Consider the following 11,486-nt stretch of genomic DNA (forward strand, 5'->3'; position numbering starts at 1 on the left):
CAGTAGTAAAAAAGTCTCAGTAGAAAAAATGGCCCATTTGTTATCTGAATTTCAAGGTCATTGTGCTGTTCTATATGGCAAGTGTGAAATTAATTACCTTCTACTTCAGGTTTAACAATAAGAAGACAATAAAGCAGAGTGGAGATAAAGATACGTAGTTCAGTAAGCGAGACTAATAAATTGTAACATGAGCTTGGTTGTCTGTAATATTAACAACACACAATATAAGTTCACACATACAGAAAGTGCACATGCGCTATGTACCTTAGAACCTGTGGAGTATGGTTATATGTCATATTTCTTTAAGAAATATTAACCAAAATCACCTTTCAAAGGTAAAATTATCCTTTACATAGCAAAAAACATTCTTACAAAATGGAAAGATAGGATTCAGACATTAAATAAAAAATAAACATTGAAATTTTAGTTAGGTCATACCAAAGGATCTTAATGGTGATAATATGCAAACAGCTTATGGTGAGCACTATAAATTTTCCTGGCTTGAGTAATGCATTGTATTATATCATTATTAACATCACTGTTTTATCATAATTTATATGTAACCTGATAGCAGATATCCTATTAAAATTAATTGCATTTTAAGTATCTACAAAGTATTTGAAAAAGATTCTTCTAAAAATGATGATAATAAAGGTCTGTTTTATTTTTAATATCTCAGTTTATTACAGAATGTGTAAAACATCCTTTACACACTGAAATGCAAATTATCCCCAAAATCATATTAATTTAAGGTCTGTGATACTCTTGCTTAGCTTTCTGGGAAAAAGCTGAGTGAGTGGTCTTTCTGTAAATGACTTTTATGGATAAGGCCCATCTGAAGGACTCTGTGGTTAGTTGGCAACTCACTTATAAAGTGCGTGCTGTGTAGGAAGACCCAAGCCAACTGCATCCAGTTTAACCGATGGAAACCTGGCTGCTGAAATCTGTTCCATTTTTTCATATCTTGGACTTTCACTTTCTAAGTGGACATGAACCTCAAGCAAAGTTGGGTCTGTTCTTCAAATATGAAAACTGCCATTTTTTTTATATTCCATCATCTGTTCACCATCTAGTGATCATCCAGTGTGGTAGGGTAGAATAAACATTACCTATGGACTCAGGACACCAGTTAAAATCCCACAAGTGAGATCTAGCCTTGTAACTTGGGCAACTCAGATTGATTTCTCTATTTATTTATTTCCCAATTTCCAAAAAATGGAGATTTTATCATGTCTGCATAAATCTAGAACAATGAATGGCACAAAGAAGAGATTTGAAGTGATGGTTCCATTTGGTAAAACTATTTTTTAATAGTGATACAATTTTTATGTTTTTGAATTTACTCATTCTGCTTATCAAAGTAATACCTACAAATGCCACTCCAGAAACCCTAACTCTACTTCTCTTCTTGTGTCTTTCCATATGTATATTTATATATATACTTATGTCCCACCAAATTCATATCCTAAAGCCCTTACCCTCAATGTGATGGTATTTAGAGGTGGGAACTTTAGGAGGTAATTAGATTTGGATGAGGCCATGAGAATGGAGTCCTTGTGATGAAATTAATGCTTTTATAAGAAAAGAGAGAGAGAGAGAGACGGGCTTTCTCTCTCTCTCCTTGCAAAGACAATGAGAAGGTTGTCAACCACAAGCCAGGAATGAGCCCTCATCTGGGTATCAAATCAGTTGCCATATTGTCCTTGGACCTCCCAGCATCCAGAACTATAAGAAATAAATTCTTGTTGTTTCTGACACCCAGTCTATGGCATTTTGTGATGGCAGCCTGAGCTGACTGAGGAGGTATATTATCTATCTATCTATCTGTCTGTCTATCTATCTATCTATCCTCAACTTTCAAAAGGACACATATAATCCAAATGCCCAGTACAAATTTAGCTTCCTCAGTTTGTCTTTTTCTACATCTCTTCTCTTGTTCTATAAGGCTTATGATAATTTATCTCTTCTTGTCACTGGTTTTATCTCAAGTTACCCCACAAAAGAGAGAAAGAATTTGGATTTTATTCCATAAGTAATAAGAAATCACTTTATATTCTGGTACAGAGATCTAATAAAAAAAAAAAAAAGTTGGTGTGGGTATTCCATGTAGATTATCCAAGACAGACCATAAGTTAGAAACCCAGAGGCTTATTCAAGTTAAAAATGATAAAAGCTAAAATAGGGTTGTGCTTATGGGAATACAAATGATTGTGTTGATGCTTTGGAATTGAATATGCCTGAATTTAGTTCTCATTTCCCATTATCTCTAACAGTGTGGCATTCAGTAGGTCTCTTAACTTCCCTAAGTCTCAGGACCTTCTTCTTAAGATGAGATTAATAAAGCAAACATACTTCATGGATGGTATGGGGATTTAAAGAGCCAGGGCTGATAGTGACTCGAGTTGATATTTGGCCACCAATTCCCTATGGTTCAACTGGATCTGGATCCAAGCAGGCGTGGAGATTGAATGAGATGGGTAAAACTGAATGCTGAGCAAAGTGCATAACATACTGTTCACACTGTAGGTAGTACTTATTACTGTTCTGCATAGAAAAATTGTGGGAAGTTGAAATTGGTTGGATATAAAGGATATATGAGAAAAGAAGTTTGGAAGAATACACATTTAAGATTTGGATCCTAAATTTAATTAAAATGTACAGGTACTATTGAGGTTTTAGAATGTGCCAGCAGAGCTATAGAAAGAAGGGTAAAAACACATGCAGAAGGGTAAAAGCTTCTTTAAGGAAAGGCTATTTAAAAAAAAAAAATAGTGTAGTTGATTTACAATGTTACTTTCAGGTGTACAGCAAAGTGATTTTGTTATATATATACATACATATATTTTTTCAGATTATTTTGCATTATGTGTTATTATAAGAAATTGAATATAGTTCCCTGTGCTATACAGTAGGCCCTTGTTGCTTATTTATTTTATATATAGTAATGTGTGCCTGTTAATCCCTAACCCCTAATTTATCCCTCCTTGCCCTTTCTCCTTTGGTAACCATAGTTGGTTTTCTGTGTCTGAGTCTGTTTTTAGTTTGTAAATAGAATTTATATATATATTTTTTTAGATTCTAAATTTAAGTGATACTATATGATATTTGTCTTTCTCTAGCTGATCTTTACTTCACTAAATATGATAATCTCTAGATCCATTCATGTTACAGCAAATGGCATTATTTCGTTCTTTTTTATGGATGAGTAATATTACATTGTATATATACCACATCTTCTTTATCCAGTCATTTGTTGATGGACATTTAGGTTGTTTTCATGTCTTGATTATTGTAAATAGTGCTGCTATGAGCATTGGGGTGCATGTGTCTTTTTGAATTAGAGTTTTCCTTGGATATATGCTCAGGAGTGGAATTGCTGGATCATATGATGAGATTATTTTTAGTTTTTTACAGAACCTCCATAACTGTCCTCCAAAGTGGCTGCACTGACTTTAGACTACACTTCAAAACTGCAGTAATCAAAACAGTATGGTACTGGCATAAAAAGACACATTGATCAATGGAATAGGCTACAAAGTCCAGAAATAAACCCATGCACTTACAGTCAATTAATCTACAACAAAGGAGGAAAGAATATACAATGGAGGAAAGACACTTTCTTCAATATGTGGTGCTGGGAAAACTGGACAGCTACATGTAAAAGAATGAAATTAGAACATTCTCTAACACCATACACCAAATAAACTCAAAATGATTAAAGACCTAAATGTAAGATCAGATACTCTAAAATTTCTAGAAGAAAACATAGGCAGAACTCTGACATAAATTTCAGCAATTTTTTTGAAACAGCTCCTAGAGTAATGAAAATAAAAGCAAAAATAAACAAATAGGATCTAATTAAACTTACAAGCTTTTGCACAGCAAAGGAAATTCAAAACAAAAAGAAAAGACAACCTTCAGAATGGGAGAAAATATTTGCAAATGACATAACCCACAAGGGACTAATTTCCAAAATATACAAACAGCTCACACAACTTACTATCAAAAATACAATCAAAAAATGAGTAGAAGACCTAAATAGACATTTCTCCAAAAAAGACATACAGATGGCCAACAGTCACATAAAAAGATGCTCAATATTGCTAATTATTAGAGGAATGCAAAATAAAACTACAATGAGGTGTCACCTCATACCAGTCAGAATGGCCATCATTAAAAAGTCTACAAATAATAAACACTGGAGAGGGTATGGAGAAAAAAGAACCCCCTACACTGTCAGTGGGAATGGAAAGGCTTTATGATCTAGCTGAGAATGTTAACATAACAGGTACAATTTAGGAATCTGGAGAAATTGTAATATTATGCCTTCTTGAGATAGAAAATAATGAAGTTGGATTTGATACATTGTATTTCAAATAATCAAGAATGTCAAGTAATAGCAGGACACGCATGGAAATACCAAGCAAAATTTAAAATATAAGAATATACAAAAAGAGAAATTATTAGTCTATTGGTAGGGATTTTTTTTTTTCTATAAGGTTTGGCCAAGAATACTTGAAATTGGAACAAAAAGGCTTATGAAAATTTGTGTTCTGTGTGAGTAGTTTTCTATTTCTTCTTGGATTAAATAATAGACAACTGTAATCACACATTGTGATGTATCAATAAAAGATATTTTCTCACACATTGCTTCTTAAGTTTCACATTAATTAAATAAAATAATAATAAAAATATTTGTTTAAAAATCATAATAGTATTGCTATACACCAGAAATTGACACAACATTATAAACTGTTAATAGTACTAACACATTATCACAGAAAAATCTATTCTAAGACAGTAAATGCTTGATACAGGTTTCAAGCAACATTCATTCAGCCATTTACTTTTTCTATTGTATTTAAGACATTTTGTTAGGCTTTGTTTTTGTGACATGAGACTTAATAAAACATAAATTCTCCTTACGTGGATTTTCAATGAATTAGCACAAAACTGAATCAGGAAAGGGAAATAAAACAAGAGGAGACAATAAAAAAATAATAATAATCTAAAGATGAAATTCACTTTTAGAATTGAAAAAAATTAATATTAAGTTAAAATATCTGAAAGTATCTAAGTTTAAATTAATGAAAGTGAAATGTCATTATCTCATGAAAGAGTTGTCTTTTCTATACAGGAAATAAGTTAGCAAACAAAATTCATTTAGTTGGTAAACTTATGAATATCTTTTCAGTTATGTGTTGTAAAACAGGGGTTTTGGACTTTTTTTATGACATAAACCCATATTTTCCTTTGGAGGATATAAATTTAGAACATTTACTTTAACATTTTCAATGTTTATAATAGAAACATGTATTTTTCTTTAGTCTGCCCACCTTACTAATTAAATACTTTTGTGCTGCTAATATCTATTGGGTGCAATGAAGTTGTACTTTAACAGTGATGTGAACTATTGTAGACTACAACCTCAGTACACTGAGCAGAAGCAGTCTGGCTGAAGAACCATGCTTTCATCAACCCAAGATAAGAACTGATGCTTAGGAAACTAAAAAAATTTTTCAAAAATTATGAATCAGTAACCTCATTGATTCATCTACCTGATGACCCATGAGAAACAGACACACAAAATACATAATTTGGTTCACTGAAAAGTGTCTTAACTAAAATTTGCCAGATGTTAGCAATCACTCATTCCCAGCCCACATCTTCTGTCACTGATGAAAGGAGAGAATCCCACAGCCCCTCAACTATTCATTAACTAGGCAAGCAGCTCTCCGTAGAGGCAAGCCCTTCCTGCTCTCCATTGCTTTTGCATTTTTGTAACATTTGTGCATTTTTTCCCAGTGGTTATGAGGATAAAAATTGGTCACAACCCTTCTTAACATTTTAGGTATTTATGACTTATCCAATGGGAACACATGGCTTTTATTTCTATGTCCTCTTTCCTTATTTCCATTGAGATGTTCACAACCCCTTTGCCACCCAGTGACAAAGTCACAGTTACATTTGATAAATTTCACTCCTTAGCTCCCTCCCTCCACCCACCCTACACAGATGCTCAGAGATTCTCCCTCTTTGCAATTTCTTATTACCTTTTACCTCAGCTACTAAGAGAACCATCCATAAATGTTCTACATAGACTAATCTCTTCTGCTGTCCTTTGATTTTCATTATTTAATAGCATTTTATGTGCCATCTGGAATTAATTTTTAAATAAAGGGTAAACTAGAAGTTGAAGATTACTATTTTCTGTGGGCCTATCAGTTGGTCAGCACAAATTATTGAAAAAACTTTCCTTTCCCAGCTGGATTGCTGTGTTATCATTGTGATGAAATGGAATAACATATATATATATATGCATGAATCTATTTCCAGGCACACTCTCTCCTATCCCATCAATTATTTAGTCTTTATTTTAATACCACAATATGTTGACAACTGAATTTTAAGTACTAAATCCTTATAGTCAGTCTTAAAGATAGAAATTCCACCAACTGTTATTTTTCAAAATTGTTTTAGCTATTTTAGGTCCTTGCCATGTCCATATAAAATCAGGATCAATTTGTCAATGTAACAGGTGTATATGTCAATAAAAACGTAGTAAGCTGTGTGCTTTAAATATGTGCAGCTACTTGTACACAATGATGCGTTGAAAATATCACAGGCTTTGACTTCCAGGAAGAGGGAATAGATATACTTTCCAAATTCAACAGTAAAAGACAAAAAATCCAATTAGAAAGCCTGTAAAAGATGAAGCGATATTTCACCATAAAAAGGGATACGCAGATGGAAAATCTGCATATGAAAAATGTGCAGCATTGCTAGCTACTAGGGAAATACACAAAAACCCCACTATGAGCTGTGCACACCGATCAGACTGGCTGGAATCGAGACGAGTGACAAGCCCAAATGATGGCAAGGATGTGGGGAAATGGATCACTCATGTGTCGCTGGTGGGAAGGTTAAACTGCACATCCGGTCTGGAAATCAGTTTGGCAGTTCCTTTAAAAGCTGAACCTGTACATAGTATATAACTTCAAAACTGTACTCCTGGGTATATTTTTCTCTGAGAAATGGAGATTTACAATCACTCCAAACCAGTACCTGAGTGATCAGTCTAGCTTTATTTGTGATAGCCAACAACTGGAAACAAGCCAGATGTCCTGCAGCAAGTGAATGATTAAGTAAAACATGGTACATCCAGGCCATTGAATATTGTTCACCAATAAAAATGATCAAACTGGAGATGCACAAACACTTTGGATGAAACGCCGAAGAATACCGAGTGAAAAAAGCCAGTCCCAAAAGATTACGCACCACGTGATTTCATTTGTAACCATTCTTGACATGACACAATTCTAGAAATGGATAACAGATTAATGGTTGTCAGGAGTTAAAGTGGGGACAGAAGTGGGGAAATCAGTGTGGCTATAAAAGGACAACTAAGGAATCAACCTGCTCATGATAATCCATTGCATAAGTCAATAAAGTGTGCACCAGATCTCTCTGAATTATTTCTTACAACTGCCTATGAATCTACAAGTATCTCAAAATAAAAAGTTTAGTTATAAAAAGTTAGGAACATCACACACAAAATATTGTCTTTATACATAAGAAATTTAGAAATCCTGCTGCCATTTAAATCCTTTACTCTCTGTACTTGTCATACAAATCAGATCTATAGAGTTTACAAACCGCCCAATATGATATTACAGTTTTTGCTTTAAATCATCATATGTGTTTTTAAAGAACTTAATAGGAAAACATTGACTTCCATATTTCCCCATATAGTCACCTTTCCCTGTGCTCTTCCCTTATTTCCTAAAGATCTGAACCTAACAGCAGAGAGTTACCCAATCTCTTACCTTTTTCTAAGTGTCAACATCTGTCCTTGCTTTGATTAATGCTGTATATTTGTCAGTTTGCTTTTCACAGGTTATTCTGGATTCATAATTGTTATCTGTGGAGCACTTGGTCTGATAGAAGGTCACCTGACCATTACCAGAAATAGAACCTAGCACTTACCATGTTTTCACCTACAGTAACTTAACCCTCAGTTTCCTCACCTGCAAAATGAAGAGCTGAGGTAATATACAAAACCTGGAAAATCAGGTGCTTGACAAATACTAGTTTTCATTTTTATTAGCATCCATAAAATCCCAGAAAAACTGGATGGACCACTGTTTCCCCAAATTCTTTGTTTATTCCCTGTTGCCTGTTTTATGCTGTTCCTTGTACCTACAGTCACCCCCTAATCGCTCCCGCCATTTTGGCCTGATGTTCTTTTACTTGAAAAAATTATGTTTTGAGCTCTTCCCTGTTCCAGGGACCTGTTCTCATTTGGGTTACAGCAGCAAGCAGGATGGATTCAGGTTCCACCCTCCACACCCTTTTCCTAAACATCACTTACCAAATGCAAATCTTACCCTTCCAGAAAGGCTTTCTTCAATCAGCTATCACTGGTTTCCTCCAAATTTCCTTAAAATGTGATTCCATCTTGCACTACAGTTATTTTTATACCCAAGTCACTCCCTTTATGTGCATGTCTGCATGCACACATGGGGAAAAAGACTAATCTTCTCGAAAAAAAGTGCAATGAGTTTATGATTGGACCTAGCCAAGGAGAGCAGTGTCTTACCTACAGTAGACACTATAAAATTAAGAAATTAAAAGAAAACTGATTGCCTCTTTTCATCTTTCTCCTTTCCAAATTAGACTTTCTATTTTTTTTTATTTTCCCAATACAATATTTTTAAAAAATTATCTCAGATACTCTCACTTCTTTTTCAAGATCAGAAACATATGAAGTCCATAATACAAATGAATACTCTGTTATAAAGTCCTGATCTGACCTGAAAAGGACAGTAGGAAGATGACTAAATTGCCATGCATTCTTGCTGCCGTGCAATACTTTTATTTTCAAGTGCTTAAATGTAAAAACAGCATCACAGTGTTATGTTTAGCTTCTGGTTTATTCTGATCCTCAGATATGTGAATCTTTGCATAGTTCGTTGGGTTGCCACGCATATAAGTAGCTAAAATATTGGAGTTGTTTAAGTGTATTTCTGTTCTATTCTTTGGACCTCCAAGGCAATGTCTGCTATCCAAATTTTAAACAGATTTTGGTAATGATTTTGCACTTCCAATTTATGTATAATTTGCTGCTACTATTTGAAAATGGCAGTGGATTTATAACTTTAGAATTAACACATGGCCGTATTCAGATAGTACCATCCTGAGGAACTGAGTTATAACTAAAGAAGATAGAAAGATAAGCCTTTTGCTGAGTGCACATATTTATACAAATAAAATATGCAAAGGGATTCCTTTTCTGAATAGAAGGGCATGTATAATCATCATTAATGAAACATGGCCTTATTCTATGATTAAAATGATGTACACATCTGTGGTAGCAATATTAGGTAGCATTTTCCAGTCACCAGTGGACATGCGCTCTATTTTAGTGGTGTGGAAAGGAAATTTATTTTCATGAAGAAAAGTGACATAAACACCTGTCTATATGTATATATATATATAGCTCCTTACTTTCTATCTTTTAAGATATCCTGAAATATTTAACTATGGATTTCTGTGGCCTCAGAGGTTAAAACTGAGTGAAAGAAAAAAAAATTTAATCCTTAGCCAATTACATTTTGCTTAATGGTGCCATCAGTAGCAATTATTCTCATTCTACAAAATATCTACCAAATAGAAGGATTAAAATGAAACAAAGAATTCAGTCATACATTTCTAACAGAAACAAGTTACTCAAGGGAAACTGTCTATATCTGTCCCTTTGTCCCCACTCAATTCCATGACCAAAGATTTGGGCCTCAGGAAGAAATGTCCCAAAGAGGAAAACCAAATTATTATATTTAATAGGAACCAGCTGTAATAGTATGCAGTGGTGCACGGGCAACCTCAAAATATTTTTCTGCTAATAAAATGCAACCAAGTGAGTGGTGCGTAAGGACTCTGTTGTACTTGTCATCGTAATATTCCACTTCGCCACAAATCACCAGTGGATGATGCCCAAGTGTGTCTCCCTTCAATGCTTACTAGAACCAAGCAAGTCAGGTAAACTACTTCTCCAGCTGGATGACAAAGAAAATTAAATTTTTGGAGACTGTTGTGAAATTTTGCTGGCAAAGGGACGTCCCTGAAATGTCTGTGGAAATGTCTGCAAATTACATTTTAGAAAATAACTTCCAACTTTAAAGACTGGAGCAATCCAATATTTTAAATTATTCTGAGCAAGTCAAATTTACAGTTTAAAAAATATGTTGGAAAGTGAATAAGCCCACAGTAATCTGTTTTCCAATGTCTGTTTTAATTACTGGATATGGTTTAAAACAGGGCACACCTCTGATGGAAATTCCAAAAGTGGGAACTAGAAACCTTGGCTCATCATCTTCCTTTGTGATGTAGAAACTTACAATTAACTCTATAAGGTGCAAATAAAACTGCACACGATATAATATGCTGGGAAAAATTGCCTAAATCTTCAAGTTAAACAGTTATTTATACAAACACAAGCTTTTTTTTATTGAGGTAAAATTCATGTGATGTAAAATTAACTATTAAAGTGCACAATTCAGTGACATTTAGTACATTCACAATGCTGGGCAACCATAACCACTATCTAGTCCCGAAGCATTTCCATCATACCAGAATAAGTCTCCGTAGTTATTAAGTAGTTACTCTTCAGTTCTCTCTCTCCCATCAGCTCCTGCTAACCACCTATCTGCTTTCTTACTCCTGGATCTACCTATCTGGATATTTCACATAAATTGAATTATATGATATGGGACCTTTCATGTCTGTCTTCTTTCACCTAGAATAATGTTTTTGAAGTTCATCCATGTTACAGCGTGTCAGTATTCAGCCCTTTTACTACCGAGTAATATGCCATTGTACGTGTACATCAAAATTTGTTTATCCGTTCATCTGCCCATGGACACCTGGGCTTGCTTCTGCTTTCTGACTATCGTGAACAGTGCTGCTGTGAACGTGTGTGTACAAGTTTTTGTTATAATTAACAGTTCTTTTCAGTAGACACCTAAGGGTGAGATTGCTGGGTCCCTGAGTTTAACCTTTTGAGGAACTGCCAAACTACCTTCCACAATGGCTAAACAATCTTACCTTCTCACCAGCAGGGTACAAAGGGTCCAATTTCTCCCCATGGTCACCGACATTTGTTATCTGGTTTTTTTGTAGTTTTTTTTTTTTTTTTTTAGTTATAAACACAAACTTTTGTCATTTGAATTCAACAATACGTACCGAAGAAATAAACTTATAAACAGTTGATTGTTGGTGGTTATGTCAAACAGCAGTCTAAAATACTCTAGGCTTAGGGATATTTGTTCTTCCTTAAAATATACATTAGAATTTAAACTTTATTTTATAAAAGAAATGATGTCATTTGAGAATTAACGTGAGAAAATTACACAGAGCTGATTTCCAACCTTCATGATTAACTACAGTATTTGTGAGAATTTCTCATATCCAGGCATAATGATGATACT

Source organism: Camelus bactrianus, chromosome 29 (genome assembly GCF_048773025.1).
Source record: "Camelus bactrianus isolate YW-2024 breed Bactrian camel chromosome 29, ASM4877302v1, whole genome shotgun sequence".
Lineage (NCBI taxonomy): Eukaryota > Metazoa > Chordata > Mammalia > Artiodactyla > Camelidae > Camelus > Camelus bactrianus.